This window comes from Cryptotermes secundus, unplaced genomic scaffold (assembly GCF_002891405.2).
Source record: "Cryptotermes secundus unplaced genomic scaffold, Csec_1.0 scaffold83, whole genome shotgun sequence".
In the NCBI taxonomy this organism is placed as follows: domain Eukaryota; kingdom Metazoa; phylum Arthropoda; class Insecta; order Blattodea; family Kalotermitidae; genus Cryptotermes; species Cryptotermes secundus.
In genome coordinates this window covers 410,789-437,367 of record NW_019719357.1, presented here as the reverse complement: position 1 = coordinate 437,367, position 26,579 = coordinate 410,789, and the positions used below count along the sequence as shown (strand labels likewise).

The 26,579-nt window shown below is 44.1% G+C and overlaps 1 protein-coding gene and 1 non-coding gene across 5 annotated transcripts in view; both read left to right on the top strand.

Annotated features, from left to right (window-relative positions):
• The window catches only part of LOC111864377 (protein winged eye), a 425,251-nt gene that overhangs the window by 128,029 nt on the left and 270,643 nt on the right, over positions 1-26,579 (top strand). The gene's annotated exons all lie outside the window — the stretch shown is intronic.
• Trnan-guu lies at positions 13,823-13,896 on the top strand. Its single transcript has one exon. It is a non-coding gene; the product is annotated as a tRNA-Asn (tRNA).

The window sequence follows — 26,579 nt, the reverse complement described above, 5'->3', positions numbered from 1 at the left end:
GGAATCACCAAGCCACACATTTTTCTGCGTTCATCCTTTTGGTCGCCTTCATGCAAAAAAAAAAAAATAAAACTGGTTTCAGTTTGCTTTTTGTTTTGATGTTGTAGTGACCAACACATGATTTGCATATGTTATGGCTTTCTTTTGTGAATTTCTGTATGAAACTGATCATAGAGGACATGAACTTTCTGCATTTACTGTTCAAGAGAACAAAAAAAACGTAAAGGTATCCCTGTAACAGGCCGTGGAGGCCCATAGGGTTGTGAGACGTCGTGGCTCCCACATTATCTAGACAGTCGGCTCACAGATGGCGGTGAGGTTAAGTAAAGCTATCCCTGTAACAAGGCGTGGAGGCCCATAGGGTTGTGAGACGTCGAGGCTCCCACATTTTCTAGACAAACGGCTCATAGATGGCGGTAAGGTTGTCAGCTTTACGCGCCGGCCGCCGTTTACCCCCAGGAAGATTCCTGGTACTCATTTCTGTTAGAGGTTGACTCGACACCAGGGCCATAGCGCGGCTGGAAGGATTAGGTCAACTGAAAAAATCCAGTGACCGGCTTGTAGCGCTATGTCTCAACCAACTACGCTACAGTTAAAGAAAACTGGCTTTTGGATTCGGATTTGATTAATGTCTAAGGATAAAATGATATAATGTCTCGCTCTTATGCCAGTAACTTTCAGTTGTAATCAAAATATAAGATTAGCCCTTTACATTCACCTTTTTAAACTGTAGTAAAGTCCAGTGAACAGAATTTGGGTATTTTGTGTTTCAGGATTCCAGATGCAAATGAGAGGTAAAACAGTTCTCCCCCTTGAGGTTTTTATACTTCATTTGCACATAGTGCATAAAGTGGGCCCATAATGCGATGTTATATCATTCAATTTGCTTGCGTCGTGTCCTACACTATTTAATGGAATTCAGCTACATTTGATATTGGAGGTGTACAGTGAAATTTTCAAGATATCTTTAACTTCTGTTCATATCTGTCAAATATAAGCCATTAAGTTACCCGGTGTTTGGACTTTTTCCATCTTCCTGAATTCAAGGTAATAGAGGGCACGACGTTTCGGAAACTGGATCTGTTTCCGTCTTCAGGTGAGAAAGGAAGACACCTGCTCAGCTGGGCCCCTTAGAAAGAGCTAATCTCGAGCAGTGATTGAGAATTCCGGACGATGGAAAAAGTCCAAAAGCCCAGTAATTCTGTGTGTCAGAAACCTTTAGAATCTATAAACTATTAAATTACACGTCTTTCAAATCTATGATTACTGAAATAGTTAATCGTAAGAATGAGTTATGTTTCAGATAAAATATAGATCTTACTAATTCTTTGGAGCTGAAACTCAAGACGCTCAGTTACTCAAGAATTTCGGAACCCGAAAGTTCACTGCCGTGTTCCGGTGGTCCCAGTCCTTAGAAAGATCGAACCCTGAATCCTTGGACATCCAGCCCTAATCTAGTCGCTATACGGTCTGAGATGTAGACATAAAACCCCTCAAGTTCACGTGTACCAAATTCCGTAACTATTGAGTTTATAGTTGCATCCAAATTTTATGAAATTAACATTGTGTACATCCTCCAATTAAAAGGTTGCCAGTTTTCATACTGAAGTTTGTTTTCTTAATTTCAGGTATGTACAGATGGAAGTATCATTTTCATGGAAACGTAAACTTCTTGATTGGCAGTGCAGTAGTGGCAAGTATAATAAGTATTGAGCTTAAGAATTTTATGTACATTTAGAGATAAAGCTCTTTTCCATTTCATTGAATGATTTCATTTAACAGACTATGAAAGTGTCACTAATCTGGACCTTGGCCCCGCCATAGCTCAAGCGGTTAGTCGCTGGCTACCCACCGCGGCGGCCCGGGTTCGATCCCGGGTCTGGTCAAGTTGGATTTGTGGTGGACAAAGTGGCGCTGGGGCAGGTTTTCTCCGAGTACTTCGGTTTCCCCTGCCAATCTCCATTCCACCAATTGCTCCACAATCACCCTCACCTATCATCTGGGGCTCGTACAACAGGCCAGAAGTGGCCGCAGTACAAGGGACTTAGTCCCACCCCACTAGCAATAAAAAGAAATCCCAAAATTTGCCAATAGAGACCAAGGAAAACAACAGATATACCTCAGTGAGAATATCCAGTGTACGGGCTGAGATACGAACCACTAAGAGAATTAATTTTAGAGATGAAGCGACCTCTTAATTTTCAATTCATTGTTCAAAAAAAAATTATGTATCATTCTGTTTAGTTGCGTCGGTAACTCATGAAGAAAGGATCCAACCATACCCCCTTTCCTTCTTTTTAAATGATATGAATTGGGGCCGCGAAATCCTCGTTTTGGAAAACGAAAATGACAAGCATGGCAAAATGCACGAACCAACTCCATGGTCCAAATTTCTTTGGAAATTAATAGCCCCTGAACTAGTCAAGAAATTCTCTGCTTTTTTACGGAACCCGCAGTTCTCTAGTTTGTTCGCAAAAGACAAGTTGTTGTTACACTGTGCAGTACCGCGATGTTTACAGATATTTTGACGTATTGGTCCCTTCTTGAGAAGCCGCCAGTCGCTCAGCTACTCAAGAATTTCGCAACATTTTATAGAACCCAGAAGTTCATTACCTTCTTCACAAGAGCTATCCACTGGTCCCTATCCTCAGCCAGATGAATCCAGTCCATACAATCCCATCCTATCTCTCTAAGATCCATTTTAATATTATCCTCCCACCTACATCTTGATTTTCCATGTGGTTTCTTTCCTTCTGGCTTTCCCGCCAAAATCCTATATACATTCCTCTTCTCCCCCGTGAGTGCTACATGTCTTGCCCATCTCATCATCCTCGTCTTATTGACCATTGTAACTATACATGATGAAGGGTGTAAGTTATTTCCTCATTATGCAGTTTTCTCCAGCCTCCGGTCATTCATATTGTCACGTGTCTGGTGACGTATAATAACCGTGTTTGAAGTGGTAATTGGATTTATTGCTCACTTCTTCACAAATATCCTTAGTCACAATAAATTATATCGCTATCGTTAATCTACCCACTTCACAAATCATTAGAACACTCCAAGTCTTCACGAGTCGTATCCTGGCAACGGTATCATAATATCACTGTAACTACAGCACACATAAAGTCTTCTTTTCACAGGTTGACTTTCAACTGAAAACTGAAATCTCAATTTAAATTCGAAGTCAAAGTCACATTGCGACTGACGGTCGGTCAGTCAGTCAGTCTTGGTGTCGAGCACAATCTTGGGCTTATGACCAGATATTTATTACTGCTTGACAGTTACAAGCTTATTATTGTGGGGCGCCCTCTCTGACGAGAGGATGGGTCTGTCTTTTGTTAGAGTGTTTTGAACTCTCAGTTATTGTTGGCTTCTCGTTATGTAGTGTCGGCTAACAGCACAGAAATCATCCGTTGCCTAGCACTGGATATATGGGACCCACATATTAAACACTTCTGGCAACACCGGTTCTATTGTTTCGTGTATGTATTGCGGGCTTGTTTACCCCAGCAATGGCTCTACATATCACTATATATTAAAGCAATATGAAATTACTGTCATTAGAAACAATTTGTATGAAGGTCCTCATAACGAAATAGAAAATATATACATATAGCGTTAACAGTTTTGCCACGTTCGTTTTGTGACTGTCTCTGATTTCTCGAAGTTATGGGTTGACATAAAATACAGATTCATTTTGTTTAATTATCTCCAAGTACGTAAGACTAAACGATTAAAAAGTTTATTGAATATCAAATGTGTTTCATTTATTACCTGCAAATCCTATTCGAAAATATTTTTCACTCGAATAAGTGTTTACCTAGTTACACTTCAGTATGCGCAGAAACGCACGAAGGTTTTCATGTAAAGCGTCCTTTATTATCGTTCCCACTTTTGAGAAAACTTTTTTTTTTTAATTTTGACATAATTTCAGCAAATTCCATAAAATTCATTTACCTATTCTTCGGCCGTTACGCTCCGATATAAAGACAGACAGACATGACGAAGGGAATAAACATATGTTTGTAACTATTCGTTAAGAACGCTGTGAAAATCTTTCGAGCACACAAGAAATGACTTAAGTAAGGGTGAATTGGCGAGGATTAGAAAGGAAGTGGTGTCAGCCTTTTGTGAATAATTTCATGTGCTTTATTGAGCAGGTTAAGGAAAATTTGGACTGGACGCTGTGGAAGAGAGAAAAATCTTTAGCTTCTCTCTGGAATCGAACCCCGAGAAAAGAGTAATGGAAGACCAAATAAGAGAAGGAATTAAGCTTCCATTTGTCATAAAATTGATTGACAAGGATGGTTTGTAAACACTAAATTAAGGCCGCACCATAGCTCAAGCGGTTAGTCGCTGGCTTCCCACCGCGGCGGCCCGGGTTCGATACTGGGTCTGGTCAAGTGGGATTTGTGGTGGACGAAGTGGCCCTGGGGCAGGTTTTCTCCGAGTACTTCGGTTTCCCCTGCCAATCTTCCTTCCACCAATTGCTCCACAATCACCCTCACCTATCATCTGGGGCTGGTACAATAGGCCAGAAGTGGCCGCAGTACAAGGGACTTAGTCCCACTCCACTAGCAATAAAAAAAACACTATTTTATGGGATGTGTGCCTGGAGAAACTCAAGAAAATGGTAGAAAATCATGAGTTCCGGTCTTGGGGCCGAGTTTCGAACCTACGATTTCCCAAATAAAAGCAGGAATGATATCCACTCGACAGGACGTATACATGTACTATATGGTGTGTCTGTGAGGCTGCCAGTGCCTCAGCAAGTCTATTGGTAGAGTGATTGGTGGGCTCTAAAGTGGAACAAATTTGGGACGAAATTGTCGTGGCCTAACTTAGGTAGATTTCGGCATTTTCTCGAAGAGACTGAGTAAAATCAAGCAAGTCCTGCGATTATCTTGCTTCTCACCAATTATTTATTCAGCTTAATCGTCTTCCCTGAAGATTGAGGCAGTATATTCCGTCGAAATGTTCGTGTACTTCGTCCGGATTACGCGACTTCACTTACTCTGGATTCAAATACCCCGGGATTCTATACGGAGACGCGCTTTTTTGAAGACGGTAATGAACAAAAGCGGGAAATATCATGGAGAGCTAAATTTCTGTGTGGAGTTGGTTGATTTTCTTTTTTTGCGTGGATGAAGAGAAATTTTGAAATTCTTTTATGTAAGGAACCACAGCTCAAACCGCATAAACAGTTGGTTAACCAAAAATATGCGCAATTTTAAATTGCTGATGTGTCTGGCAATGTGACCATCAAACGCGTAAGTTTTCCATGTTATGCACGAAAGTTATTCTGACTGAACTCGATGTTAATGCGGAAAATGACCGCAGAGAAAGCACTTGCTATATGACTGGCTGGCATCTATATTAATTATAATTACTGCATAATAATTTTTATGCAAGATAATTTCTCCTCTCCACCATATGAAGTTTTTTTTTTTTAAATGAACTGGAAGCACAGAAAAATTAAAAACTAGAAGCCTAACCATATAAAGTGCCTTGTATGTGTCTAGGAAATGATATAGCTTTTGTAATTTTCATAACTTGGTACCTTTCCTCTCTGCCCTGCACCAACTGTACTGAACGGCTTCTGCGACTTCGTTGTGTAGTATTTTTTTTTTAAAGCCTAAACGCAGGCCAAGCATTAGCAAAGCTGGAATAGGGGGATCTCCCTACCTCTCGCTCTCTCCACACGTGAGTGCCACATTAATGCACTGCCTGTTAATTGGATAGCGTATATAATTAAAGACAGATTTTGTATGTATGTAAGCTGCACAGATGTCAGGCCTCTCTCTCTATTCGTATCGGCCATGCCAGGGGGTTTCGTTCAAAACGTAGAAAGAACTAGCCCTTTTTTTTTCAGAAGTGAATTAACAAGAAAAACTAATTACTATTTCCATTGCACAAGTAAATTTAAAAATCAGATTATTTTTATATTAAAAGGGTTTTATGGAAAATTTTGGCCTAATTCGCAGCATAGAATTTCAGTGTTTTTTTTAGGCGTCAGCTGAAACAAGTTACGAAATGTTAGATTTGAGTTTCCCACAGTTTTGACTGTGAACAGTAATATGATACCGTCTAGTCTGGTAGAAATTCACTGACGTTTCCTTGACATACTTTTAACCCGCTATACGGGAGGTTGGTATAGTGACCGACTGCTGGCTAGACGACCGAGGGGTTGGAGTTCGAGTCCCGGTAGGGTCAAGAATATTCACTTCTCAGTGTCGTCCAGGCCGCCTGTGGGGTTCACCTAACCTATCCAGTGAGTACCTTGGTCTCCTTTTCCGGGGGGTAAAGCGGCCGGGTCGTGAAGCTGACCACTCACATCCAACTAGTGCAGAGGTCAAGAAAATGTGGATCTATGCATCCACTCCCCCACACACCTTCATGGCGTAGTGCTTAATTAAATACAGGAACTTTACCTTTATATGGGAGATTGTACGTTCCTCCGAAACGTCTGTTAACTACCGGACTACACAGCGTTACATTCCATATTTTTTTAAATGGAAAAATCATGTTATGTAATACTGTGTGAATTAATTAATGCATTGTGATAATGAAAATGAAAAAAAAATAGCCGAAACATCATGGGCGAATGGACATTGTGGTGAGGTAATGGCTGAATGATCTGTCCCAAATTATGTGAGCACAGAAAACGCTTCTAAGTCTTAAATTCGGTCAGAGATTTATTTTTTTCTTGAAAACCTCTGGTCTGGATGGTCACTGTGACGGTAATAAATTACGACAAATTCACTTCAAAAATTTAACTGAATCAAAATTGACATTCTTTTGTAAAACACGTAGTGAACAATAAAACTGACGGATTTCTGTATAGCTGTTTCGAAAATTAAAACACAGAAATTGTTTCGTTATATAGTATTTTTTTAATATTTTCTTTTTTATAAATATCAAACAATATAAAGCAGTCCTCCTAGTTTTCCGAAGAGAGAAAAAAAAAAGAAACTTAATTGTTTTCAAAATGGAATATTTTCTTTAATTCTTAGGGTTATGAACAAAAATAACTGAAAACTATCACTCACTCACTCACGGAGCTGAGCCCTTTGAGAAGCCGCAAATTGTGCAGCTACTCAAGAATTTCCCAGCATTTTATGGAACCCCAAGGTTCATTACCGTGTTCACAAGAGCCCTCCGCCGGTCCCTGTCCTGAGCCAGATCAATTCAATCCATACTCTCCCAGCCTATTTCTCTAAGATCCATTTTAATATTGTCCAGCCACCTACACCTTGGTCTTCCCAGTGGTCTCTTTCCTTCTGGCTTCCCCACCAGTATCCTATATGCATTCCTCTTCTCCCCATTCGTGCTACGTTCCCCGCCCATCTCATTCTGCTTAACTTGATCATTCTTATTATACTTAATTGAAAAAAAAATTAAAGCTATATTATTAGGAAATGATAGATTCAAAATTTAATACATCAAATGTAATTCTAGGCATTTTCACATATGTTAGAATAACAATTGGAGCTCATGATTATATTCGTGTTTATTCTTGAGGGCCCGAAAGTAAAATGATCCCACTTCTCTAAGAAGGAATAAAGTAAAAAAAAAATAAAAAGGTAAATCTAGCCCTGTAACAGGCCGTGAAGGCCCATAGGGTTCTGAGACGGTCAGGCTCCCACATTTTCTAGATAATCTGCTCATAGATAGCGGTGAGGTTGTCAGCCTTACACGCCGGCCTCGCTTTACTCCCCAGGAAGATTCCTGGTACTCATTTCTGTTAGAGACTGAGTCGATCCCAGGGCTATAGTGCGGCTGGAAGGATTAGGTCAACTGAAAAAATCCAATGACCTCATCGGGACTTGAATCCGCGACCTTCTGACATGTAGCATAGTGCCTCAACCAACTACGCTACCTCATAAGAAGGAATATTTGCAAAAATAAATAAATACTCGCCTTGAATTCCGGTCTGATCTCCTTAGCGGACAGAAAGTTTTCTCGCACCAGGATCTAAATACATTGCAACGTTGCACACAGAACCCCCCCCCCCCAAGAATTAGATTGCTTTCAACACATCTGACGTATACAATACTGACAACTGTTTGTTTCCACAGTGAAGCGCCCATAACGATCAAGTCTCTACTGGATAGTAAATAAACAATATTATTATTATTATTATTATTATATTGGTTCTATTTAGTGTTGAGATGAAGTGCGTGGCGGTTCCACTGAGTGCTGCTGTCTTAGCAAAAACTGACACAAATTTGCACTAATCCAGTAAGTCGAGTTCTCCTTGAGAGGCCGCCAGTCGCTCAGCTACTCAAGCATTTCCCAGGATTTTATGGAACCCGCAGGTTCATTACCTTGCTCACAAGCGCCATCCTAAGCCGGATGAATCCAGTCCATGCCATACCTTCCTGTTTATCCAAGATCCATCATATTATTTTCTCATCTGCTTCTAGGTCTTCCTAGTGCTCTCTTTCGTTCTGGCTTTCCAACTAAAACCCTGTTTTCTTTTCTCTTCTCTCGCGTCTGTGTTACATGCTTCTTTATTTTCAATTTTAAAATGTAACTACAGTATTGCTCCCGTTCTGTATATTCTGAGAGTGGAAAAATTAAAGCAGGTTAATTCCTTTAGTCTGAAATGTACACCCCGCTTAATTTTACCAAAATTTGGTACAAGCTGGTGTCTTCCATAGTATTTTCATGACCTACCGTAGGATGTTAAACATCCCTGCAGCATGGTCTTGTGAAATATATAACCAATTCCATGAAGCAGAATTTTCTTGATGAAGCTGATAGTTACTTAGTTAGTCAAGAGAAAGGCCGCGCCATAGCTTAAGCGGTTAGTGGCAGGCTTCCCACCGCGGTGGCCCGGGTTCGGTGAAGTGGGGTTTTGTGGTGGACAAAGTGGCGCTGGGGCAGTTTTCTCCGAGTACTTCGGTTTCCCCTGCCAATCTTCATTCCACCAATTACACCACAATCACCCTCACCTATCATCTGGGGCTGGTACAATAGGCCAGAAGTAGCCGCAGTACAAGGGACTTAGTCCCACCCCACTAGCAATAATAATAATAGACAAGCGAATGCCTTTTTCGCAAGATCCCGCCAGTTTTTCAAACAAAAATTATATAAATTGAATATAATGTATTTTACAGGCTACGCAGTTATATACAGCGGTTTCTCACGACAAGGTGTTTAAGAAATAATATTGAATATAATGAAAATAAATATAATGAAGTTTTATTTGATCTTTGCATAGAGAATGATCCACATTGCCCCAGTAACCAACTTCATGGAGCAGAGCCCTTCTTCAGAAACCGTCAGTCGCCCGGCTACTCAAGGAATTACCAAAACTTCATCGACAAGAATTAAATTAACCCATCAAATTACAGTTTACACTCTCCAATACAAACTTTGATCATATTCCTGTAATTATTTCTAGTGGTGGAAAAGCCATAAGGAAAGAGACAACTAGGAAGACCAAGACGTAGGAGGTTGGATAATATTAAACTGGATATTAGATAGGATGCGATGGTATTGACTCGGGATAAGGACCAGTGTAGGGCTCTTGTGAGCACGGTAATGAACCTGCGGGTTTCAGTAAAATGCTGGGCAAGTGTGACTGTACTGAGCAGGTTGGCTTAGCGGTAATGCTGCAGACACATTCAGTGAAGTGTAATGTGAAGGTAAAGATTTCCCCGTGCTTAATAAAGTACCGTGCCTTGAATACTTATGGAGCAGTGGAGGTATGGCTCCATCATTCTTCATCTCGGCAGTAGATGGAGGTGCCGTCAGCTTCACGACCCTGCCGATTTTACCTCTGGGAAAACAATTTCCTGTACTCACTGGATGCGAGGCTGGGTGGGCCCCGGAACCCATCTGGACGCTGTGGAGTAGAAAGAATCTCTTGCCGCTACCGAGGGTCGAACTCCGACTCCTCCATCTTCGAGCTTATAGCCAAGTCGTTACACCGACTGAGTCATGTCGGATAGAAATATGCCGGAAGTTTGTTCCCAAGAAGCCAGTAAAGTGGTTTGAAGCTTACACTGAGGGCCGAAGTCGCGTCCCGGGGATGGGGGTTCCCTGACACTTTTCGTGTGAAAACACCGCGTCGGAATTTATTGTATTCACTGATAAGTCAGTTGGTATAGCGACGTGCTGGAGTGCCGAGGTTCGATTCCCAGTAGGGGCAAGAAATTTTTCTCTTCTCCACAGCATCCAGACCCTCTGTGGTAAAGCTGCTGGAGCGTGAAGCTTATCTCACATCCATCTAGTGCCGAGGTTAAGAATAATGGAGCTATGTCTTTCACTCCTCGATATATTTTTTTGGCATGCGCTTAATTAATTAAGGAAAGTGACAGTTTTACCGTTTAATAGTGCGAAATGTAAGGTTATGTAGTTGCTAGTTCAGTTTGCGAGCTCTGGGACGGGATCGTTAGCTTCTTTCTGAAACTGCGGTTAGTCATCCTATAGTTCTGCGTTTAGAACCGTGACGGCATCGTTAGGTAACGGAATAGCTTGCTTACTTACTTACTCACTCATGGGGCTGAGTCCTTCTTGAAGAGCCGCCATATCTACAGCTACTCAAGAATTTCCCAGCATTTTATGGAACCCGACGGTTCATTACCGTGTCCACAAAAGCCCTCCACTGAATTCGAATCCCACTTAGTGCATGGATATTCAGAGGGAGTGTGTGCGTGCGCGCTTTTCCATGTGTTTGTGTACAAGTAGAGGCTTTGCGACGAGCTGATCACCCGCCCAAGGAGTCCTACCGAATGTCTAAAATCTAGTAAACCGAAGTGAAACGTAGAGTTTCATGGAGGTAGTGGGCCAAGGTCCACATTGAGGCTGTGACGCCAAAGGGGGGAAAAAATTATACTGGGTAAACTGTACCAACTTTGTCACTTGAACAATAAATACAGGTATTAGAAACAGTACGTAATATCTTTCTTACCAACAGCTTTGGAACTGTACAGTGAAATGGCTGTATCTCGGAAACCGTTCGGAAAAGGACACGTGTACATATACACATTTTTGCTTAGAATGACCAATACTGTGACCTCCCAGAATATTGACCTTTCCTCATGGGACATTCTGTATATACTGTACCTTATACAAGTTTTTTTTTAATAAATTAATCGAAGTTAATCACAGAACCGGTATATACTTACATAATATTCAGTCACTGTACTGAAGACAAAAGAACGTTAATCTTGTACGTAAGTACACGTTATTCTGAATAAACTTTAATATTCTGAATTAATATATTTTAAAATAAATTAAATTAACTAATTCATAGAACTTACCAGGAATACCATCTCCGGTGCCAGGACTGTGTTTCCAATGCATTTTCCGTTGCCTTCTGCAGACTTATTCATTGTTTCCTTGCAGACCATCAAAAGACCTTTCAGCATAATAATACCGCAAACGCTGAAAGTTTAACCCTCCACCATTTTTATAGCTCCCTCATAACAATTGACTTGCACTGTAAACACTAGTTCTCAATCCCAAACTAAATGGTGTCACGTAAGCCATTTACTGAATTTGTTATTTTTATGAAGTACTAAATATCTCCACTCGGGACGTGGTAATTAAATCTTTCTTCCTTTTTAGTATTTTAGAAATAAACATCTGAAATAGGGAAAATATTAAATATTTTCGTCCTAAAATACAGTTTTTTCAGTTTCTGACTCTGGCTAGTTTTAGTACACGGGACAAATGTGGAACCTTCTGCCCCGCAGGTCAGTGTGAAACTAACCCGGGCCACCCTAAGGGTGTTGTTTAGGCGCAGGGGTTGGGGTTTATGTAGTAACCTCTTTCCTTTCATGGGACATCTACACCCGGCCGGATTAGAAAGGGTCTGGTTCTTTTTTGTAGGACAGGGAGGTCGGAAGGTCCCGACGTGTAACGGGAGACCATTGTACCCCGTTATTCTGCATGAAATCTGCAGATCCTTGTAGGTAGGCAGCGCCAAGCAAGACGGTAAAAGTTTTCCCGGCACAAACGAAACACCACACAGTGAATGAGTGGAAATATTTCTCCACGTTTTCTTCACTCAGAATATCTGCGGTAAGGTAAAGTTGTCCCCGTGCTTAAGTAATCAAGCATCACACTATGAAGAGTGGTCTAGCGGTCAGAGTTCCTGGCTACAGATCCAGAGGTCCCGAGTTCGATTCCCTGCGCTACCAGATTTTCTGAGAAATAGTGGGTCTGGAACGGGGTCCACTCAGCCTTGTGAGGATAACTGAGGAGCTATTTGAATGGAAAAGTAGCGGCTCCGGTCTATAAAACCGAGATTAACGGCCGGGGAGATCCGTTGAGCTGACAACGCGACACACTCTATCTGCTAAAGTTGGCACTAATTTCGGCGACAAGCGGCCATCGCTCAGTCGGTATAGTTCACTTGCGGACTAAAACCACGGATTTTTTTTATTTTCACACTGAAGACGTATGAAGGAGTGGTGGTGTAGCGTCATACATTTTTGCCTCTGCAGTAGATAGTGAGTGGTCAACACTCCCAGACCGCTTAACCACCAGGATAAGAGCCCCTGGAACCCATGTGTGATGAGGCTGGATGGGCCCCAGGACCGATCTGGAAGAAGAGAATGACTTGATGCAGCCGATAAACGAAAATTAGTCGTCTGGTATGTAGCTGGTGACTATACCGACTGAGCTATCAAGGCTCTCCTGTTGTAACCTAGCTAGGTAGAAGTAATGTAAGATAGAGCTATCCCTGTAACAGGCTGTGGAGACACATAGGGTTGTGAGACGTTGAGGCTCCCACGTTTTCTAGATAATCGACCCACAGATGGCGGTGAGGTTGTCAGCCTTACGCGCCGGCCTCTTTTTACCCCCAAGAAGATTCCTGGTACTCATTTCTGTTAGATGCTGAGACGAACCCAGGACCATAGTGTGGCTGGAAGGATTAGGTCAATTGAAAACTCCAGTGACTTCATCGGGAATCGAACCCGCGACCTTCCGACTTGTGGCATAGTGCCTCAACCAACTACATTACCCTGTGCCCCCGTCCCGAGATTGATGAAGGCAAAATTGTCCCTGTGCCTAAGCCTCACGCATGGAAGTGTAGCTTGACACATTCTTAACCTCGACGCAAGATGGAGGTGAGTGGTCAGCTTCATGCCTTCGGCCGCTTTATTCCTGGGGAAAAAGCCACACGGTGGCCGCTGGATGGGCCCCAGACCCTACCGGGAACCCCATCATCCTGCCAGTAGGCAGTCACTATGCTGACTGAGCTATCCCGAATATCCTGTGTCACAGCGATTTTCTGAACCCAACAGTTAGTGGCGACAGGCCGTTTTGTACACGTAATTCCGAAACGGAAGTAAAAATAAGCACCGTAAATATTTAGAAAGTTCGCGTGACGTTTCTGCTTACGTAGTATTGCTTTGTTTTTGCTTTCTTTTGCATGGGATTCTTGGAATCAACATAAAAGGAAGTACTGATCGTGGGTCGTTTTAAAGCTTACACTGCGGGGAAATAGACCTTGACACCAGGAAGGACAGTGTGTTGACATACGATAGAAAAAAAAAAGGTAAAGTTGTCGCTGTGTTTAACTAATTAAGCATCACACCGTGAAGACGTATGGGGGAGTAAAGATATAGCTCCACCATTCTTGATCTTGGCCATAGATAGTGGTGTGTGGTCATCCACTCCCCGACCGCTTTCCCCCCGAGCAGAGACCACCCGGTAGGAGGTCTTGTGTGCCCCAGAGAGGAGAAAAATCTTACAATGCTGGGAATCGAACGCGGGCCGTCCAACGGATACAACTGCGGAAACACAGAAGCATATCAGAAACACTATACACGACGAATCTCCGAAAATAGACTCGTCGGCCTCCGTGGCGCAATCGGCTAGCGCGTACGGCTGTTAACCGTAAGGTTGGTGGTTCGAGCCCACCCGGGGGCGGTTGTTTTTTATTTATTTATTTATTTATTTATTTATTTATTTATCGTAGTTTGCCAGTAACATATACTCGATTAGTTTCAAACTATATTTTACCTTATTTTTTTAAATTAAAATTATACCGTTACTCATCAGTATTTTGTGTTATGATACTTATTATGTTTATTAAATTAATTAGGTGTAAACAAAATTAAGGCATAATTGAATAGTAATGTTTGTCTTTCCGTCCACGTGACATATATCAAACCTCTCAACGGATTTCGTTTAAATTTGGCGTTCGTAATCTACACAAAGACTGCGCCAAGGATTTAACTTCGCTCGGTTTTGATCTGCGTTAATAAAATACTGAAACTTATAATATTGTTGCAATAAATAGAACGGTATTAAAAATAGAGTATAAGTAGTTCAAAAAAAATCTGTTTTACGGAAATTTCAAGCAGAACGTTATAACATCTGTAAAACGGCCTTCACATTTCGGAAGAAATTTCTCTGTAGCTTCCTTGTTTGTTGGTCTTGTCACACAAAAAAAGATCAGCGATTCTGTAGCAGTTCGATTGATCTCCCCTTTTCAGATATATTTCTATTATATCCGTCGTAATATTTCCTCCCATTTCCTTCTTAGTCTTCCAAGTGACTGCTTTCTAACAGGTTTCCACGTCAAACTTCAGTACGCATTCCTTTTTTCAGCGTCCTAGCCATATGCCTTTGGTGCCACTATCCTTACAGTACTGCGAGGGGGAGTCAGTAAATAAGCCACAAATTGATATAAAACGTAAAACATGTGATATTCTAACCTGGAGAAAACAATAACTTCTGGGCACCCGGTAGCGTACGTAGTTGGTTGAGGGGCCGGAAGGTCGCGGGTTCAAGTCCCGATGAAGTCATGGGATTTTTTTCAGTTGACCTAATCCTTCCAGCCGCACTAGGCCCTGGGGTCGACTCAGCCTCTAACAGAAATGAGTATCAGGAATTTATTAAATAATTTTCCTGGGGAGTAAAGCGCGGCCGGTGCGTAAGGCTGAGAAACTTACCGCCATCTTTGAGCCGAATGTCTAGATAGTGTGGGACCCTCAACGTCTCACAACCCTATGGCGCTTCACGGCCTGGTACAGGGAGAGCTTTACTTCACTTTTACTTTTACGACTAAAGAAACTGGGAATTTGCTAAATACTTACTAGAAACGTCCGTTTGTTTATTCGCCTATTGCATAAAAATGGTTGTACTCGTTCTTCGTTTCGAGGTCTTTGCCTGGCAAAGGTTCTATACGCCATATTATCAAACCATAGCGTTTCACAAACTTTGTTTTCTTCTCAGAATTACTGGGTTTGGGGGCTTTGTTCATCATCCGGTATTCTAAAAACTACAGAACACAGTGTTTCGAAAACTGAATGTTTTCCGTCCTCAGGTGAGGGGGAGACACCTACTATGTTGGGTCCCTTAGAAAGAGCTAACCTCAATCACAGGGCCAGGCCCTCAGGTGAGAGGGAGACACCTACTCTGTTGGGTGCCTTAGAAAGAGCTAACCTCAATCACAGGGCCAGGTCCTCATGTGAGAAGGAGACACCTACTCTGTTGGGTGCCTTAGAAAGAGCTAACCTCAATCACAGGGCCAGGTCCTCATGTGAGAGGGAGACACCTACTCTGTTGGGTCCCTTAGAAAGAGCTAACCTCAATCACAGGGCCAGGTCCTCATGTGAGAGGGAGACACCTACTCTGTTGGGTCCCTTAGAAAGAGCTAACCTCAATCACAGGGCCAGGTCCTCATGTGAGAGGGAGACACCTACTCTGTTGGGTCCCTTAGAAAGAGCTAACCTCAATCACAGGGCCAGGTCCTCATGTGAGAGGGAGACACCTACTCTGTTGGGTCCCTTAGAAAGAGCTAACCTCAATCACAGGGCCAGGTCCTCATGTGAGAGGGAGACACCTACTCTGTTGGGTCCCTTAGAAAGAGCTAACCTCAATCACAGGGCCAGGTCCTCATGTGAGAGGGAGACACCTACTCTGTTGGGTCCCTTAGAAAGAGCTAACCTCAATCACAGGGCCAGGTCCTCATGTGAGAGGGAGACACCTACTCTGTTGGGTCCCTTAGAAAGAGCTAACCTCAATCACAGGGCCAGGTCCTCATGTGAGAGGGAGACACCTACTCTGTTGGGTCCCTTAGAAAGAGCTAACCTCAATCACAGGGCCAGGTCCTCATGTGAGAGGGAGACACCTACTATGTTGGGTCCCTTAGAAAGAGCTAACCTGAATCACAGGGCCAGGCCCTCAGGTGAGGGGGAGACACCTACTCTGTTGGGTCCCTTAGAAAGAGCTAACCTCAATCACAGGGCCAGGTCCTCATGTGAGAGGCAGACACCTACTCTGTTGGGTGCCTTAGAAAGAGCTAACCTCAGTCACTGGAGGAACCCTTTGTCAGTTACTAGTTCATACAGCTTTCTCAGAATCCACTCTTGTACGAATTTGACGTAACTTCAGCCTTTTCATTCATGAGCCATGCTTTACATGTTTGTTTGTTTGTTTGTTTGTTTGTTTGTTTGTGTACATGGGTAGGGAGGGCTGTGTGTTGTCGAATTGTCGGGTGATTAGTGAAGAATGAATAGGTAAGGATTTGGAAGGACGTGGCTGTGGCATAATTTGGGGTACTCTCCAGAATTTGTGGTGAAGATAACTAGGAAGAGCACTAGAGAAACAGTATGATCTGTGTCTCGGCCTAGATTCGAACCGGCCGCCAACGGAATGCAGGTCAGGACAGTCACAGCTTGTGCCATTTCGCTCCAAGTGTTAGTTAAGACACAGAAGTAGGCAGGCTCCCATTAAGGCTCTTGATATTAAACAAGGGAAGAAATGCCAAGCTTCTGTTATATTTGTGTGTGTGTCAGTATGTTCTTCATAATATTTCTTCACTTTTGCACTTATTTCGACCAAATTTTGTATGATGGTACATTTTATTATTCTTATTTTTAGTTCTACAGCCTCTGTGGTCTAGTGGTCAGTTTTCCTGGCTACAGATACGGAGGTCGGGATTCGATTCCTGGAGCTACCAGATTTTTCTAGGAAGTAGTGGGTCTGGAACGGGTTCCGCTCAGCCTCGTCAGGATAATCGAGGAACTGTTTCAAGGAAATAGCGGCTCCGGTCTAGAAAACCGAGATTAAGGCCGCGGGATCCGTTGCGCTGACCATGTGACACCCTCTATCCGCTAAAGTTGGCACTGAATTTGTCGACAAGCGGCGGTCTCTCGGTCGGTATAGTTCTCGGAGAAAACCCGCCCCAGCGCCAGTTTGTGCACCACAAATCCCACTTGACCAGACCCGGAATCGAACCCGGGCCGCCGCGATGGAAAGCCAGCGACTAACCGCTTGAGCTGTGGCGCGGCCACATTTGAAGGTAACGTTGTCACTGTATGAAAGTATGTGAACTTCACGTCTCTGCCACTTTTAGCCGAGGGAAGCCGTACATTTTGATGGACGCTGGGTGGGTCGCAGGGCCAATCTCTTCTCTTGACCATACTGTAAATCGAGCCCCTGTTCCCTGCTTATATTCGTACCACCCGTACGCGTATTCGCTCTGCCAACTGAACTATTTGGCTAAGTGTAAATGCCTTTTTATGTTCTCTGGGTCAGAAGAAGGTAGGGTAAAGGTAAAGCTATCCCTCTAACAGGCCGTGGAGGCCCATAGGGTTGTGAGACGTCGAGGCTCCCACATTTTCTAGACAATCGGCTCACAGATGGCGGTAAAGTCAGCCTTAACGCGCCGGCCGTCCTTTACCCCCAGGAAGATACCTGGTACTCATTTCTGTTAGAGGCTGAGTCAGCCCAGGCCCATAGCGCGGCTGGATGGTTTAGGTCAATTGAAAGAACCAATGACATCATCGGGCTTGTAGCGTAGTGCCTCAAGCAACTACGCGTTTTGTTCGTTTCTGTTCTCTGAATAAAGCCAAGTAAAGTTAGGAAGCTTGATGGGGCGGGGCGGGGGGAGGCGTGGGGTGGATGCAGCAGCACTCTCAAGAATGGACGTCCCTAATACTGAGCCCTGGGGACAGTTCGCAGAACGTTTCGCACTGGTTATCGAACTTGGGAAGAGATATGGAGCCGGGATAGCTCAGTCGGTATAACGACTAGGCTACCGGCTGGACAGTCTTGTCTTCACAGCATCCGGACCAGTTCTGGCACCCACCGAGCCACCCACCCACGAATCCCCACGGCTGTTAATTTCGGTTTTCTAGACCGGAGCCGCAATTTCCTTGAAATAGCTCCTCAGTTATCCTCACAGGACTGAGTGGACCCCATTCGAGACACATTGCTTCTCAGAAAATGTGGTAGTGCCGGGAATCGAACCAGGGACCTATAGCCAGGAACTCTGACCACTAGACCACAGAGGCTGTCCTACAAGCGGCGGTCGCTGGGTCGGTATAGTTCTCTTGCGGACTAAGACAACATAGTTTGTATGTTTTGTCATTTGTAAGGGTTACTATTAGACGGGGTTTGAATTTATTGCACTTATACGCTCAACTCATAACTACAAGTAATACAGCACTATCGCTGATCTACACACTTTACAGTTCCCCGTTACACACACACTTGGGTTCTCAGTCTTCATTAGTCGAATCCTGGTAACGGATTTCAACACAGTAATTATCACACGTATATCTTAACTGAACTGTTTGAAATATCTTTTCATTCATCTTTGACTGCCCTCTCAAAAGACACCAATTCTATCTATCTCAATTCTATCTTATCTGGACTTGGATCCTCGTTATATACACTCGGGGCGGACTCAAGAGAAAACACCGTTTCCATAGTTATAGCCCAACAGTACGTTGATTGTTGCTTGCTTATCCATTGCAGCGGGAACCTGTTTAACAAGTTATTGCCTAGTAATGAACGTTTACTCTGGCCTTCAGGCGTCATGTCATAGTAGTATCCTAGAATTTTGTTGGAGGAACTGAGTAAGACTGCGAAAAACCCGAGACACAGCCGGTGAACTGACAGTCCTCTTGTTTCGTGTCTCACCACTGAGTACATAACACGGAGCATCTTGTGTATTGGCATTATGTTGGGATTGAATGACTGTCAGTTCAGTGATTATCGTCATTGTCTGCTTATGGTTGGTAATTCGTAACTTCTTGGGGTCGTCGCCCTTGAAGAGTCCATCCTTAAGAAATGATAATGCCACTTGTGTTTGTCGTCATGGCGTCTCTCTTCTGAAGCATGTACTTGTAATGCACTGCGCAGGCGCCCTGAACGTATATGTCTACAGATAGGCTTCAAAAGCTTATTTCTGCTGTTTTGTTACGTGAAATATTATAATAAGCAAACAACTATTTTATAATATGGAGCCGGGATAGCTCAGTCGGTATAGCGACTGGCAACGGGCTGGACGACGCAGGTATCAGTGTTCAAGTCCCGGTAGGGTCAAGAATATTCTCCATTTCATCTAAATCATCTCTGGGCCGCGCCATAGCTCAAGCGCTTAGTCGCTGGCTTCCCACCGCGGCGGCTCGGGCTCGATCCCGGGTCTGGTCAAGTGGGATTTGTGGTGGACAAAGTGGCGCTGGGGCAGGTTTTCTCCGAGTATTTCGGTTTCCCCTGCCAATCTTCATTCCACCAATTGCTCCACAATCACCCTCACCTATCATCTCGGGCTGGTACAATAGGCCAGAAGTGGCCGCAGTATAAGGGACTTAGTCCCACTCCACTAGCAATAAAAAAAAGTTTTTCCTCTAGTATCTTCAGTTTTTCCGTACTAATAATTTCTTCATATTCATATATTTCCGCCCCCTTCCCAAATTGTGTCACAGCCTTTATCAGGCAGCGCATTATCACATTCTCAGTTCTTACTTCGGGGCATTATCTGTGATCCAGCCACTCAGTTACGCAGTAAACAAATTATTTTATATATAACGACAAGAAGTTCTGGGAAGAACTAATCTAATTTTCTTCAGTATGACACGGACCGCATAGAAAATTTTTGTAGTTCAACTGTTGCCGTGGGAACATGTTTGTTTTCGAAACCGTTACTCAGTAACGGCTCTTGTATATTTGCTTATCTCGCGGTCGTTGCCCAGCAACAGGTCTATGTGCCTCGATACCAAAAGCTCTTGAACGCACTTCATGACGCCGTCTGTGTTTCAGTATATAGACGCATAACTCTTAAGGAGATATATAAAAATATTCTAGAGCTCCTTAAACTTAAGTTTGTAAGAAAATTTTGTGTGTGATCCTCCCCCTCTTGAGACGAATCCTGGCGCTGGCACCCCCCCCCCCTCCCTTTCCTTGGAATAGATAGTGCCGGCTCACACACTGGCTATTATTAGTCTTGGAACTTTATGCGACTTCGCTGACAATGGTTATTTTTACGTGTCTTAAACGAGATATTTGGGCCAGTTTTCCAAGCTGAGTGTCTCGGTTTGTCTCTGCACCGGCGTATCCAGAGCTACTCCGGAGCCCACGCAGACTTGTGCAGTGGGCACTACGCCATGAAGACGTATGGGGTAGTGCATGTATATATCCACGTATTCTTAACCTCGGCACTAGTGGTCAGCCTCACGCCCCGGTCGCTTTAACCTCGGTGAGAGAAACCGGTACCCAGTTCCGGTCTGGACGACGTGGAGAACAAAAAATTCTTGACCCTACCTGGACTCGAACCCCGACTCCTCAGTCTACCTCATAGTCAGTTGCTATACCAACTGATCTATCCCAGCTCCTATTTATATGGATGTAAAAGAAATTATTTTTGGAGAGTTAGATCTTCTGGGATACAATGGTGTGTAGTCTGTTGAAGTTCAACTGATGTTTCGGAGGAAATACGTTACTCCGAAACCTCAGTTAATGTGGAACGGGCTACATGTTATATCCCCCCAGAATATACAATGTTTCATAACCACCGCGTGAGCCGGGATAGCGCAGTCGGTATAGCAACTATACTGGCTGGACGACCGAGGGGTCGGAGTTCGACTCCCGGTGGGGGTAAGAATTTTCACTTCTCCATGTCGTTCAGACCGTGGCTTTAGTGCGTAAGCGAAGTATACCGACTGAGAGACCGCCGCTTGTCGGCGAAGTTAGTGCCAACTTTAGCGGATAGAGGGTGTCGCACGGTCAGCGCAACGGATCCCCACGGCCGTTAGTTTCGGTCTTCTAGACCGGAGCCGCTACTTTTCCATTCAGGTAGCTCCTCAGTTATCCTCACGAGGCTGAGTGGACCCCATTCCAGACCCACTACTTCTCAGAAAATCTGGATCTGTAGCCAGGAACTCTGACCACTAGACCACAGAGGCGGTCGGAGAGAGTTAAGCCTGTTTGAAAATGAAAGCTGAGAGAAACGCCTAGCCAGATAGTTTACCGGCAGTATAGAAGCTTGTAGTCGCCAATTCCTTCAGATTCTGATAGCCCCTAAACCGATAAAGAAGTTGCGTTGTAATTCACATCATTACAGCACTGACGTCAGGATTCGCTGTCTACTGGGATGTGAGGACGCACATTCCCGTAGAAGTTCCCCGACGTTTCAGGTGAACCAACTGCCTCCATCCTCAGGGTCTTATTCTCGAACAGGAAGGCTCATCACTATGAACACTGCAATCTTCTGCAACGTGACGCAGTGTAGTCTGGTATATCTTTCAGAGGAACTTACTTCAGGAACCTTCTGGACAGCCGGGGCTCGATTTTCTGGCAGGGCCAAAATATTTTTCTGTTCTCCACAGCGTCCATACAGGCTGTGGGGCCCAACCCGCCTCGATTCTAACGAGTACCGAGGTCAAGAATGGTAGAGTCATACCTCCACTCCTCCATACACCTACATGGCATGGAATTTTCCCTTCTATTCTTACAACTTACTTTCTTAGAAACAGAGTATCACTACCCCAAATTGCTCTCTGATCCTTGAATTCCGTCTTTCCTCTGGGTTTTGCGACTAAAATTTTGTATACATTTATGGTCTTTTGCTGTTCGTCCACCATGGCTTATCCAGTTAAATTTGATCACCTAATAAGATACAGATTATGAAACTTTATTGCTTCAGAAAACGTGGCTAATAAATGACTTTTTAGTTGCTAATGAGTGAGTTGGGGCCACAAATTGTAACCCTTCATGTTTCGACTTGGCAACTTAATGGCTCTGTCAGTAGCTAGACTATATAACGCGTGATAATAATGTTGCATATGGACCCGTTGCTAAGATGTGACTGTATAAACAGCGACTGTTGCTAGGTATCGCCCGCAACATACACGCAACAATAGAAGAACGGTCTTTTATGTGGTACGCGCCGCAACCGTTGCTATGCAACGGCGCGATAGACACGCATCTACGACAATTGAGCGGAAGTGTTTTCTTCCCGAAAACAACTGGGACGAACCGGTTCAGTCTAGACAAGAGCACTACACGGGAGGCTCTGAAGATCGAACCTGAGCGCGTGAAGCTGAAGAATCTCCACTGTTAGAAGCCGTTACCTGGGAGCGGCGGGTGAAGACACAGCAGGCTGGAAAAGGCTTAGCAGATGTTGTGGTTTATAAAGTGTGGACGTTAGCAGTGGCGATGTAATCACTTGTTGTAACGAGTAGTGTGTAAGTGGTCATTAAATTTATTCACCAATCTATAGTGACAACCCTACATCGTGACAGCATGATGAATGGTAAAGGATGCAGTCGTGGACTAATCGAGATATCGTATATTTGGATGGAAGGATTGAGGACAACCACGAAGAACCTCAGGATGGCTTTCATATCTTCTGGATTCGAACAGATCACCTGACGACTACAAAGCGTTACTGCTATACCAACTTATCTGGTGCCCCCCACACCGATTTTGAATTTTTATATACAGAAAGGTTAGTTCTGAGTGCAGGCGTTTTTCGACGGATTTTACCGTCAATCGAGCCCGATGGAGTAGCGTGTCAATTAAACAGGGTCCTGCAGGAGAGATGCCAGTACTGTTTCCTTATTGCAGAAACTCTCTTCGTGACATCGACCGCTTGTGTTGTGCTCTTAAGCGTGTTTAATAGTCGGCTTCGGTGTCTCAACGGAAAAAATGGTACGTTGAACTCCGGGACCGGCCATTGGCCAAGTGGCGGCCTGAAGGACTGTTCTTACAACGGCTCCCTCCACAGAATGTCTTCGTATTTATCGCAAATCTGTCCGTGTAAAACTGATTACTGGCCGTTAGTACGCAGTATGCATAGAGAAGTATCAGACATACATTTGTTCGTTTCGTTGTGTAACAACGCTGTCACAACTCCATAGGTTATGATACTCTTGAATGTTTGTGACAATGAAATACGCGACGTTTCGGAAACTGGATCCGCTTCTGTCATCAGTTATAAGTGAAGGAATTGATCGTGCTCAGTTGAGTCAATTAGAAGCTTGTACCTGATGACGGAAGTGGATCAAGCTTCCGAAGCATTGTGTACTATATATATATACCTAAGATGATGGACAGTGTCCAAGGTAGTCTGTATGTACATGTATATATTGTAGCGTGTAGAGTGTTGCTATGTAACGGATACGCATGTAACAAAAGAGCTGTGTTTTCTATATGGTCCGTGCCGAGATGTTATAATCAAGGGACAAGGTTAGAGCTTAGTTTGTGAAGACAGAACTTGAGCGCATGAAGCTGAAGAATCTTCACAGTTAGAAACCGTTGCCAGGGAACAGCTGATGAAGACACAGCAGGTTGCAAAAGGCTTAGCGGGTGTTGTGGTGATGTGTGAATTGTAGAGATTAGGGGTTGCGTTGTAATTACTTGTAGTTTCGAGTCGAGTGTATAAGTGGTCAATAAATTCACTCACCAATCCAAACCCCGTCTATAGTCATACATAGTACGTGACAGTATGATCGCCAAAGTCCGTCTGTCGCATCCTGTTTCTCCCAAACGGCGCGTCATAGAACAGATAGGTTGAGTCAGACATTTATTATATGGTCATTTTATGAAATACTGGGTTTCAGTTTTAAGAAATGTTTTAGATTTTAATAGACGTGGAGATCGGTGCCCCGGGATACACGCACTTGGCCCTTGGTCATGTCCCCAGAGGGTGTAGAGGGCGTAACGTTTCTGACGCCCGACAAACGTCCATTCGGGGAGATACATAGGGTCTTCTTGGGTGCTGAGGCCACAAACTCATCTACACTTCCAGTCCGGCCGAAATTTTGTATCATCCCTGAACTCTTTCCGCCTCTAAACAGCAGTGACCGACAGTGACGTCAGCAGTTTCCGCCTCGAAGCAGTATTGGCCGACAATTATATGTCTTTGTCTCTGGCGAGAAGAGTCACACCTCACTGTGGAGTCGAAATGGAAATCTGGCAAGAGTGCTTCACTTTTCGGCCCGAATTGAGGCTTGCTACGTCACTCGAGGACGAGGACAGGTGTCGGTAAATCTCAGGTACGCTATAGCACGTTAATTTAAAATGCGTGGGAATTCAGCTACGCTCCCGTGTTACGCCATCACGGTTAATGGACTGTGGTAAAGTTGTCCTTGTAGTTAAGCACTATGCTAAGGAAGCGTATGGGGGAGTGGAGGTATAGCTTCACCATTCTTGACATCGTCATTAGGAGAATGTGAGCCATCAGCTTCATGCTCCTGCCGCTTTACATCCGGTGTCTCTTGGATAGGATTCTGGGTAGCCCCAGAGCCGCTATAGACTCAATGGAGAAGAGAAACATGACTTTTCTATACCGGGAATCGAACCTCGGTTGCCCAGCGCATAGCCTAGTCGCAATACGGACCGAGCTAACATAACTGCTGGCATGGTCCCGTGTGAGAATGTGTTCCCAGCACGCCTTTGTGTGTACATTAACGTATTGCTTACTGGTTTATGAATGATGTCCAGTTATATGTGTCTTCATGAAACGGTTTTCTCGCATGACCCCCGTCCGTGGGAGCATCCCGTAGCGAATAAAAAGAGTTTAACGTTTGTTAGAAGAAACAAGTTCGTAATATACCTAACGAGTACGCTAGAACCACTGTTAACCGTCACGTAGTCTTGATAAAAGAGAATTCCCACGAAAACAACTTCGCTTACATTTAAATCCTCAAATATATCTCCACTTAAAAGAGTTTGCCATTGTTGAAACGTTTTTATAATCAAGGCCGGCCGGTTTGTGGAACCGGGGCGTTGTACGATAGAAATTAGCGGGAAGTGGACCTTCCACTTGCCGATGAGTGTGCTTACTCCCGCCCGGATACAACCGGCCCGGGACCTTAGCGACTTGCTTGGCTAGGCCACAACCAGAACCAGCCAACTCGGCCAGTGCTCAGCGCGGAGCCGTAACGGCCATTTGTCCCGGGGTAGAGATGGAAAGAAAAGTATATATTATCTCTCTTCCTCTCTTGTTGCTGATACTCTCTCTCTCTTGAGAGACTATTTCGATCTCTCTCGAGTCAAGAAGAGTAGTTATTTCATGATTCACTCATCCCCCACCCCAACCCAACTCATTCTAATTTGAAGTTCTTTTGCATGGCTCCAAGACTGAGCCATTAAGTGAGTCTTCTTGCATGTTTCGAAGAATTGGCTCTAATGATCTTGTTACATTTTAACGTACATTATTCAGTTATATGCTATTATACTGGAAATGGGAAGACGAAACGTCTGTGCGATTGGAAGGCAAGCTGTGAGATTTGCGCAATACGAATTTATTTTCTGAATTATTCATTAGGACAGCGGTTTCGAACCCTGTTTCTTGGTACCCTGGGGCTCTAGTGCCCGAGCCTCCGGTAATTGCAGTACTGTCGACAAATGGTTTTATTAAGCTTGTGGTTTTCTAGGTTATGTAACACTATATAGTTGTCTTGGCGCATGCTGACGTTTCGGAAGAACATGCTGTCTCCATCTTAAAGGTTGAAGTGTGTAGGTTTAGGAACATACTTTGCATGAAAGGTAAAGATGTACCTGCAATTAATTAATTAAGCACAACGCCATGAAGACGTATTGTGGAGTGGAGGTATAGATCCACCATTCTTGACCTCGACACTAGATGGTAGTGGTCAGCTTCACGTCCTGGTGAACGGATTTGGCAGGAAGCGGTCTTGGCCCAATTGAGGTAGTATCGTGAGAAAGACCACGAAAATCCTCAAGTCGGGATAGCCGGGGTCCCAGCCGAGATTGTAACATACCTCCCTAAGCGTAACCACTACATTTCTACTTCCGTTATCGTTTCAGTCCTGTAGAAAATTAGAGGTTAGTGACTAGACGCGGGGTTTGGATTGGTGAATGGATTTACTGAACATATATAACTCGTAACTACAAAGGATTGGGGGCACACGGTAGCGTAGCTGGCTGAGGCACTATGCTACAAGCAGGAAGGTCGCGGGTTCGAATCCCGATGAGTTTGGATGAGGACGGTGAGATCAGCCTTACGCGCCGGCCGCCCCTCACCCCCAGGAAGATTCCTGGTACTCATTTTTGTTAGAGGCTGAGTCGACCCCAAGGCCATAGTGCGGCTGGAAGGATTAGGTCTATTGAAAAATCCAGTGACCACATCGGGAATCGAACCCGCGACCATTCGGTTTGTAGCGTAGTGCCTTAATCAACTACGCCACCAAGCGCCCCCGACGACGGTGTATAACACTCAGAATTACCGGGTTTTCGGACTTTGTCCATCGCCAGGTTTTCTAAAAACCAGAGAACGCGACGTTTCGGAAACTGGATCTGTTTCCGTCCTCATGTGAAGGGGGAGACACCTACTCTGTTGGGTCCCTTAG